Source organism: Ambystoma mexicanum, chromosome 6q, assembly GCF_040938575.1.
Source record: "Ambystoma mexicanum isolate Mex_15411 chromosome 6q, UKY_AmexF1_1, whole genome shotgun sequence".
Classification (NCBI taxonomy): Eukaryota; Metazoa; Chordata; class Amphibia; order Caudata; family Ambystomatidae; genus Ambystoma; species Ambystoma mexicanum.
In genome coordinates, this window is record NC_090937.1 from 93,466,859 (window position 1) to 93,477,662 (window position 10,804).

A 10,804-nucleotide genomic window follows, 5' to 3' on the forward strand; every position below is an offset into this window, starting at 1 on the left:
ACTCTGGGAAAAAATGGCCTCTATGAATATACTGCAGTACATCATACAGTTAGTCTCTAAACTTTACGCCAACACCACTTATCTTGTAAGAGTCAACAATGAAGGTGTAACAACAAATGCGATAACAATTGATGTTGGTGTGAAGCAGGGATGCATCTTTGCAGCCACCCTTTTCAATCTCTATTTATGTGGCATAAATGATATCTGGGACAAGCAGATCTCTTATCTGGCGCGACTTGGTCATTTAAAAATTCACTGGCTAGCTTTCGCCGATGATATAGTTATCTTTGACCGCACACCGAAAGGCTTACAAGTTAAACTAACTTTTTTTGCCTCCTACTGTTACAATCATAATCTAAAATGTAATGTAGAAAAATCACATATTGTGGTTTTCAGGAATTTCAAGAGAAAATTGTCACGCCCCGATGTATTTTGAACACACCTCACAAAACACACTCTCCCCTGAAGACTTGCCAGCAAGGATTGGGACAAGGTCAACGACGCAGAGTTTTGCCATCTCAACACTGGTTTCCATTCAATCGATGGCAGTTGCCATGGAGACGCGCTACGAGCATTCTACAGCGTCTCCGTTGCCGGCAACTAAAAGCTCCTCCTCAACACGCTCGATCACGTGACGGTTGACGAAGTCATGTGATCACCAGTCACCGTTTAAAAGGGACGCGCTGACTACCTTCGACGCTTCACAGCTGATCCTGTTGGGCGTATTACGGATTTCGAACTAAGTGTGCTACTGGACCTCGGATTGAACTTTGGACTCTGATTTGGCTTTTTCCCTCTCGGTATAGTTGTTTTGGAACTTTGCCTCTACTGGATTTGACCATTTTTCTGTCCCTGGATTGCTATCGGATTATCCCTTGTCATGAACTATGTTCTTGGACCACTCTGATTGATCTACGTTCCTGTCTTCCACGTCAGGTGGTGATTTAATCCATCCCGTCATCCTTGCTGGCTGCTTCTGACACATTTCCTTTATTAAGTCCTGACCAACTTCGCAGGGTAAGCCTTGTTCCAGATTTATTATAGTCACCTGCAAACTTGGGGTTCTTTGTTTTGACCTAATCACGTGTTTTCCTTACAGCGGTCATCAGGGGCACCTTCCGGCATCTACAGGCATTCCTTGTTGCGACTGACGAAGATCACCACCTGTGGCCTCAAAGATCGCTCGGTGCAGTAACTTTCCTATCTGCCTGAGTGGTACTTGGGGACAGAGGTTCCATCGGCTACACGACCATCAAGTCTTGACAGACTGTGAAGCCTTTTTCTGGTCGTTCAGACGATGGAACCTACTGCCGGGGACCCTGTGGCTGCTTTAATGCAAGCTGTTGCATCCCTTAGAACCGAAGTAGCGGCTGCTACTACCGCGATACATCATCGTTTAGACAATATCCAAAGTACCCGCAACCCTCTACCGGCAGATGCTGAATTTGGGGATCTGGCAACACCCCCACCAGTTCCCACTATACCTGCTACCCCACCTACTCCTGTGGTGTTACCTACACAGTTTCCATTGGCACCTCCAGAGAAATTTCAGGGTGATCCTAGAAAATATCGCACTTTCATTAATCAGTGCAAACTTCATTTTCTTTGCCGACCACTAGTGTTCCATGATTCCACTACAAAGGCAGCCTTTTTGTTATCCCATTTGACCGGGGTTGCAGCTACCTGGGCTAATCCTTTTCTTGAGAATAACCATCCAGCCCTTTATGATTTTGATCTTTTGGTAAGTGAATTGGCCAAAGTTTTTGACACCAGGTACAAAGCCCAGTCTCGGGATCTGGAGCTCTTGGATTTATCTCAGGGCAGACAAACCTTAATAGAATACATCACACGCTTTAATCAATTATCAGCTGAGACTTCATGGCCCGAAAATAAGAAAGCTGTAGTATTTTACAAAGGTTTGTGTAACACTATGAAGGACGCCCTTTCTGTAATACCTTCCCTTCCTGATGCATATCCTGAACTAGTAGATTTAGTTCTTCAAGTAGACGCTCGAAAGACTGAACGTCGGGCGGAATCTGGCTTCTCAGGCAAATCCTTACCTTCTCCACCGGATGGTACAAGTGAACCCATGCAAATAGGTGGTCTACGAAGTCCCATCACTCAGACCGAAAGGGAGCGTCGGAGAACCGACAATGCATGCTTCTACTGTGGACTCAGTGGTCATTTTGTCAAAGAATGCCCAAGACGCCCAAAAAACAAGTCCTCGGGTTTTCAGAAAGCTCGTCCTTGAATATAGGGGACAAGACGAGCTTGATTCACAACCCCAGAGTTCCTACTTTTGGCCCAATAAGACCAGTGGTCGTTCAGGCAGTTCTTCAGCCTGATAGGGAGTGTTCACACACAGTACATATAGTAATTGATTCAGGGGCCACTGGTTGTTTTATTGATATACCTTTGGCCAAAACATTGAACCTTCCTTTAATAACCAAGGCACATCCCGAACCAGTTCAAACAGTGGACGGTTCCTCTCTCGCTTCTGGTCCAATTAAACAACAAACTGCCCAGATGGATGTAGTAATTCAGGGAAACCATAAGGAACAATTGTCTTTTGATTTGATATCCACACCACAGTTTGGAATAATCCTAGGCCTTCCCTGGTTGAAAAAACATAATCCCCTCATAGACTGGGGTACAGGACAAGTTTCGTTTGAATCGGATATTTGCCAACATTTTTGTCTATCGGAAGGTGAAGCAAACAATCCTGCAAGAGCACTTGGGGCCCTACATTTAGCTCCTGGTGAGGAGAACGGTACATTTGAAACAGCTCATACAGTGGGTGCCACATTGTCAGGGGTACCCCCAGAATATCATGACTTTCATTCGGTATTTGATAAAACATCAGCGGAGATACTGCCTCCTCACAGACCGTATGATTGTTCTATTGAACTAATCGATGGGGCATCGCTCCCCAAGGGACGCATAAATTCATTATCACCATCTGAAGAAACGTCCCTTAAAGAATATATACATCATGCACTACAGTTAGGACATATCATGCCTTCCTCATCACCCGTTGCCAGTCCCATTTTCTTTGTTCCTAAAAAAGAAGGCGATCTCCGTCCCTGTATAGACTATAGACGCCTGAATGCAATCACCATTAAGAATTGTTATCCTATTCCACTCATCTCTACCTTGTTGGACAAGTTAACCAATGCCTCCATCTATACCAAGTTGGACCTCAGGGGAGCATATAATTTGGTTCGTATGCGACCAGGAGATGAGTGAAAGACTGCATTCTGCTCTCGCCAAGGACTATATGAATACTTGGTGATGCCTTTTGGCCTTTGTAATGCCCCAGCCATTTTCCAACGACTGGTAAATGATATATTCAGTGATATTCTGGATGTTTATGTCGTAGCGTATTTGGACGACATATTGATATTCTCTCAAACATTAGCTGAACATGTCATTCATGTTAGAGAAGTACTCACAAGACTTAAGAAGAATTCCCTTTACGCTAAACCCGAGAAATGTCTGTTTCATACAGCTGAAGTCGAGTTTCTGGGTTTTCATATTTCACCGGGGGGATTAACAATGAATCAATCCAAAGTTCAAGCTATCACAAATTGGCCAGTACCTGTTAATCTGAAACAACTGCAATCTTTCCTAGGGTTCGCAAACTTTTATCGAAGATTCATTGCGAATTTTTCCTCCATGGTCACACCATTAACTGCACTGACCAGTCCGTCAGTACCGTTTCTCTGGACTGATGCACATCAAACAGCTTTTGACTCCCTTAAAACCTCGTTCACCACGGCCCCAGTTCTGAAGCACCCAGACCCAGAGCTTCCGTATATAGTAGAAGCAGATGCTTCTTCCTTTGCTTTAGGGGCCGTTCTATCCCAGCCTTGTCCTACTACCGGAGCATTACACCCGGTGGCCTATCATTCCAGGAAGTTCACACCTACTGAAATTCATTATACGGTCACTGAAAAGGAACTATTGGCCATTAGAGACGCATTGTTGGTATGGAGACACCATCTTTTGGGAGCAAGACATCAGACTATCGTCTACACAGACCATAAAAATTTACAAGATCTAGCATCCCTGAAATGTGTCAATAGTAGGCAAGTTCGTTGGCACCTCTTTTTTGCTGCATACGATTTCATCGTCAAGCACAGACCAGGTTTGTCTCATGGTAAAGCTGATGCTTTGTCCCGTTCACCTGGGGGGATACCTCTCCCTTCATATCCTGATACTCTGCTAGGGAAAGGCCATATTGTTTGTACCTGTACTCCATCTCCTCCTATGTTAAAGGTCATATGCCAATGGGTTATACAACATCCTCAAGTATTGGATGATTGGGATACCGTTATGCAGGATGGATTGCTTTTCGTTCAAGGAAAATTGTTTCTCCCTACCAGTGACTCTCGTAACCAAGCCTTAGAATGGTCACACAATGCTCCAATCAATGGTCATCCAGGTCAGCGACGAACTCTAGACTTGTTGAAACGCTGGTGTTGGTGGCCATCGATGCGACGAGATGTGGAGACATACGCCAACACCTGTTCTATATGTGCACAATGCAAGACCCGGAAAGGTCGTCCATTAGGGTTGTTACATCCTTTGCCCATACCCCCGAAACCATGGCATACAGTATCCATGGACCTGATAACTGATCTACCACGAGTACGAGGCTATGACACAATTTGGGTGGTTGTAGATTCATATACAAAAATGGCCCGTTTCCTACCATGTAAAGGCATTCCTACTGCTCCCTCATTAGCTCGTATGTTTTTTGAATCAGTTTTTTGTCTGTTCGGGTTACCGAATGTCATTGTATCAGACAGGGGATCCCAATTCACCTCACGCTTCTGGTTGGCCCTTACCAAACTGCTAGGTATAGATGCTCGTTTTTCATCGGCATATCATCCCGAAAGCGATGGGCAAACTGAGAGAGTTAACCAGGTCCTGGAGCAGTTTTTGAGGTGTCTAACTTTGCAATTCCAGAACACCTGGTTAGACTCTCTTCACTTTGCAGAATTTGCCTACAACAACGCCCTGCATTCGGCCACTGGTTTTTCTCCATTTTTTTCACTCTATGGCCAACATCCTCGTACTTTGCCCTTTCCTGACTTGAATCCTGTCAATGTCCCTGTATCAAGTATCAGTACCCCTGCGGCAAATGATTGTGTCAGAGATCTCGCTTCCGTTCATGCACAAACCCTTGTCCATCTCCAGAAGGCCCAGGCGTCTATGAGTGCTGCCGCTAACAAAAAAAGAAAAGAGGCCCCGTCATATAAACCAGGTGAACGGGTTTGGTTGTCTACACGGCATCTCCACATACCGGGGTGTCGTAAACTGCTGCCCCGTTTCGTCGGCCCGTATAAAGTTACTAAAGTTCTGAACCCGGTGGTCTATAGACTAGCCGTCCCCACTTCTTGGAAGTTACACCCCGTTTTTCACACTTCTCTCCTTAAACCTTGTACTGTTGATACACGCATTTCTTCTGCCCCTAGCCCTGTTCCTGTGGTTTCTCAGGAGGATTATGAAGTGAGCTCTATTCTGGGATCCCGGATAGTCAGGGGAAAGTTACAGTATTTGGTAGACTGGTTGGGTTACGGTCCTGAGGAGAGGTCCTGGGTCCCGTCCTCTGATGTCCATGCCCCGTTATTGGTGTCTAGGTTCCATCGGGATAACCCTTCCAGCCCACGGGGTCGTGGGCCTTTGAGGGGGGGCTCTGTCACGCCCCGATGTATTTTGAACACACCTCACAAAACACACTCTCCCCTGAAGACTTGCCAGCAAGGATTGGGACAAGGTCAACGACGCAGAGTTTTGCCATCTCAACACTGGTTTCCATTCAATCGATGGCAGTTGCCATGGAGACGCGCTACGAGCATTCTACAGCGTCTCCGTTGCCGGCAACTAAAAGCTCCTCCTCAACACGCTCGATCACGTGACGGTTGACGAAGTCATGTGATCACCAGTCAGCGTTTAAAAGGGATGCGCTGACTACCTTCGACGCTTCACAGCTGATCATGTTGGGCGTACTACGGATTTCGAACTAAGTGTGCTACTGGACCTCGGATTGAACTTTGGACTCTGATTTGGCTTTTTCCCTCTCGGTATAGTTGTTTTGGAACTTTGCCTCTACTGGATTTGACCATTTTTCTGTCCCTGGATTGCTATCGGATTATCCCTTGTCATGAACTATGTTCTTGGACCACTCTGATTGATCTACGTTCCTGTCTTCCACGTCAGGTGGTGATTTAATCCATCCCGTCATCCTTGCTGGCTGCTTCTGACACATTTCCTTTATTAAGTCCTGACCAACTTCGCAGGGTAAGCCTTGTTCCAGATTTATTATAGTCACCTGCAAACTTGGGGTTCTTTGTTTTGACCTAATCACGTGTTTTCCTTACAGCGGTCATCAGGGGCACCTTCCGGCATCTACAGGCATTCCTTGTTGCGACTGACGAAGATCACCACCTGTGGCCTCAAAGATCGCTCGGTGCAGTAACTTTCCTATCTGCCTGAGTGGTACTTGGGGACAGAGGTTCCATCGGCTACACGACCATCAAGTCTTGACAAAAATGCACTTCCCACAAATGGACAATTGAAGATTTTCCCATAACCATAGTTCCTGCGATCCGCTATCTTGGTTACACAATAACCGACTCTAATTCCTTGGCAATGTGGAAAGATGTACTGAAAAAGAAAGTGGCTCCTCTTGCGACCCAAATGCGGATGGTCTATATCAAGTACTGCAAATACTCTTTACTCCCATTATTACAATTCTACATTTTGAAAGTGGAATCAGTACTCCTTTTTGCTCTCAACATGTGCCTTGCAAACATTGATAGCTTTCTTGACCAACTGCAAGGTCATATATAGAAGGGGGCGCTGCGCCTGGCTAAATCCATTCCCAACATGGTAGTAAGGCAGGAACTTGGTCTTACTGCATTATCTGCGCGGTATTACTGGCGGCTATTGTCTAACTTAACCAGAATGTTATATCCTCCAGCTAATTGTTTATATGAAAATCTTGGTCAATTGATGGTTGCCTCCTCCCCCTCCTCCATTACAAGATATTACGAACGAATGGTCTCTTTACTTGATGAAATTGCACTTAAACCATCAGATTTGGAATTCAGACTAATTAATGCCAAATTGCGCATGTTTGATCATGATTGGTGTAAAACCTTAAATGGCATATCTGAATTTAAATTATATGAAGAAGTTGCTAAATTCAGTACCCCAAGACTTCCGCATAAACCCTATCTAATTCAATTTCCATGTAACAAGGCTAGAGAAATGTATCTCTGATTCAAATTGAATCAATCTCTAACCCTTGAACGAATTAGATGTTGGCATCCACTTTTAAAATCTGATAGCGGTTTGGGATGTAGGTTTTGTAACAACGAAACTATTACAAAATCCACGAAACACGTAATCATCCTTTGCCCACACTTCGAGGCAACTCGCCTATTAATATTTGATACAGATGGTGTAGGCTTGGATTCTATCAAAAGAGAATGGCTTTGGATAGCCTGCATGTGGGGTAATAGAACGAGCCTTGTCTTATCCCTATGGAGATTTTTAACAATCATCAACCGGGAACTTGAGATTATGTACCTAAGTCTAGAAGGTGTGAATTAATAACTTGGAGTAAACATCTAGTGTGCGCATCGTCGTTTGCAAATACTACTTAAAAAATAAATTAAAAAAACACTCAGCAAGAAGTGGAAGTTGTCTGTTGATTCATCATCCATGTGCCCTTTTTCCTCCATTGTATTATACCGTCCTTACATCCTTGACAAGTTACTCATAATCGCACAATGTTGATTTGACAATCTGTTGAATATGTTTTATTAAATAGAGTTCAAGTGGACTGATTGTAGCATTATGACAGATGTATTATTTCTGCTTTTTTATCAAATGTACATATGTAGTAAACCGTTTGCTACAATGTTATTTTAGTACATGAAAGAGTTTCAATTGTTAGAATATTTATTATCCACCAAATTGTATAAAAAATGTTTTCATTCATTAGAATCTATAGCACAGTGAACCATAAATCATATGTAAATATTCAATTGTAAGAACTATGAAACATAAAAAAAAGTTGTAAAAGTTTGTTGATCAAACTAATAAACAACGATTTGATTTGAAATGTTACCATGATTTACAACGTTAATGCTAATCGAAAAAGAATTTTCAAACACACCCTAAGCTTTGTTAACGATCGTGACGTCATGCACGTTCCGGTGTGATGACGTCACTAAAAATCGCTGTGATTTAAGCAGCCATTTTAATCTGCCTTCAAACGTCCGGCTCTAAAGGCAGACTTATCCCGCTGACAGGACAATAAATAATCTTTGCGTACAGTCTTCAGACTAGCTCATCCAATAAAGGAGTCTAATGACAAACCCTGGTCCTACTATTTACCCGATGATTCCAACTTCCTTGACATACCAACAAGGATCATTGTGAACATAATCTGGTATGATCTGGACCATCTAACCTATGAAGAACTATAACATTTCAGGAGTAAGACGCCTTTTTAGTACACATTGGACTTTACAAACAGTCCAGTTCAAGAAAGTATCAACCTATCTACACTGGGATTGATTAAAGCATACCGACCTACTGAGAAAAGAAACAACCACTTGCCACCAGGACACATTTTTTTCACTAGAAAATATAGGAAGAAAAGACACATTTTTTAAAAGATTATCCACCCCTGAAGAAGTGGGTCACACTATTTGTTTTAATACATTGTATATGAAATCAAAACCTAATGGTGAATTGTACTAATTCTGGACATTGTTATTACACTACCCGTAATGATCAAGAGAAATAAAGTTGGATGAGCCCTGATTTGAGAAAGGCACCTTGCGGAAACACGTGTAATCCATAGGGCAGATCAATTAAACTTTCTTATCACACAACAGCAATTGGACTTAATCTCCAGAATATTTTTTCTGGCGCAGTAATAAGGTGTGACCACAGCAGCCTGGTTTCGTGCTCAAAGAGTAAGTGGGGTTGGTGGAAGGAAGCAATCGCTTCCTATCAACAAACTTTAAATAGACACCTACTGTGTATGATTAAAGTGGCTACCAATAGCCAGAAAACTGCCTCACTGAGTGTGGGAAGGATATGTACGAGTATCATTATTTTCAGTTCTAATGATATTATACACTTTTCGTGTTTCTGCCTGTTTGTATTACTAATCCTTCCTGATCTGGGTATAGCCTGTATATTACATATTCTGTGTGTAAGAGAAAGTGACCAAAATTTACATTGTTGTGAAGAAGTCTAAAACATGATGGAGAAGCTGCAGATTTTGAATGTGGTGGGCAAGAAATGCATGTGAAGCAGTGAGGACACATCTGGGATGAGGGGATTGTATAACCAGGACACATGGGTTTGGTAGTGGGGGCGGCAAAATTACTTTGTCTATGGTGGCAAAAATCCTTGATCTGTGTCCAAGCCTTGGTCCTCTCCCTCCTGGCTGGTGTCAACGCTCTTGTGAAATCCATTATGGTGCTTTCCCTGCTGGCCCTGAGATGTGTCCTGCATGCAGCTGCATAACTCATTAAATGACTCTGAAAATTAGACCACATTACCCAGACCCTCACAGAACTGCACTGGCCCACACTGCAAGCAAGTATCATCTTCCAATCCTGCTGCATTTTCTACAAATCTGTCACCCTTTAGCCTGCAAGCAACCTCATTGGCAAGCCCAGCATCTCTGGAGGCCTACAACACACCAAACGTGAGGACTTTAGCAGACTCACTCTTTTCCGGTGCATGAATGAAAGATTTAGAAGACAGGTATTCCCTGGCTATGGCCACAGACTATGGAACCTCCTTCCCATCATTATTAGACACAACCCCTCACTGTTCCAGTTCATGAAGGAGCTGATGACCCTAATCTGCAATGTAAGGCTCTTCCCTAACACCTACTTCAACGCACCCTCCACTCACCACCATACCTGAGACAGTGTAAGCAGCATCCCCTATGACCTCCCCTGGTTGTTGTTACATCCCTTGATGAGAATAGAAAGGCCTCCCCTGTCAGCTTCCAACTTATCTATGTCACTGCTACCATCAACGTGTCATTCTCTCTATGATTGTAAATTGCTCCATAGCTTCCCCAAAGTAAGGTGGCCCTTCATCAAATACCCAAATGTCTCCTCAATAATACTGGACTCACACCCATTGCTATAAACTCAGTTGAAGGAAATGCCACACAGCTGCCACATGACCAGGAATATACACTTTGGCTTTCTTCATTATCATTTCCGCTACAAAGGACACCACACTTCACTCCTCGGCTTCATGGATAGTTGTCAAGCTCACATATTGTGCTGCATGTATCTTGTTGCCAATCTCGAATGGGTTGTGAGAGTAGGGTGTGTTGTATTCTCAAGCATCATCCAGTGCCTACTTCAACTTCCATGACATACGTCAGGAGATGGCATGCATGCATCACATCACTTAACTGAACATGACATACCACTCACAAAATAACCGAGCATGTCAACAACCAGCATCTACAACAGTAACAAAGATACATCAGGAGGAGAAAAACTGCTAGCAACATGCTGCAGAGCCGTGCAAAAAACTTCAAACCACACGACCATGGTGCAATACACACATCATCACACTCAATGGTCTGGGGCTACTGCCTTCATTGTGGACAGTGACCATCCCCCAAATAGGACCTGCATAGCACATATGTGTGCACCCCGACATGTGCCACATCAGTCCACTATTGTAGTGAAAACTTCAAACGGCTATGCAAATGCAGGATAGTGTACAGCCTTGCCTTGGT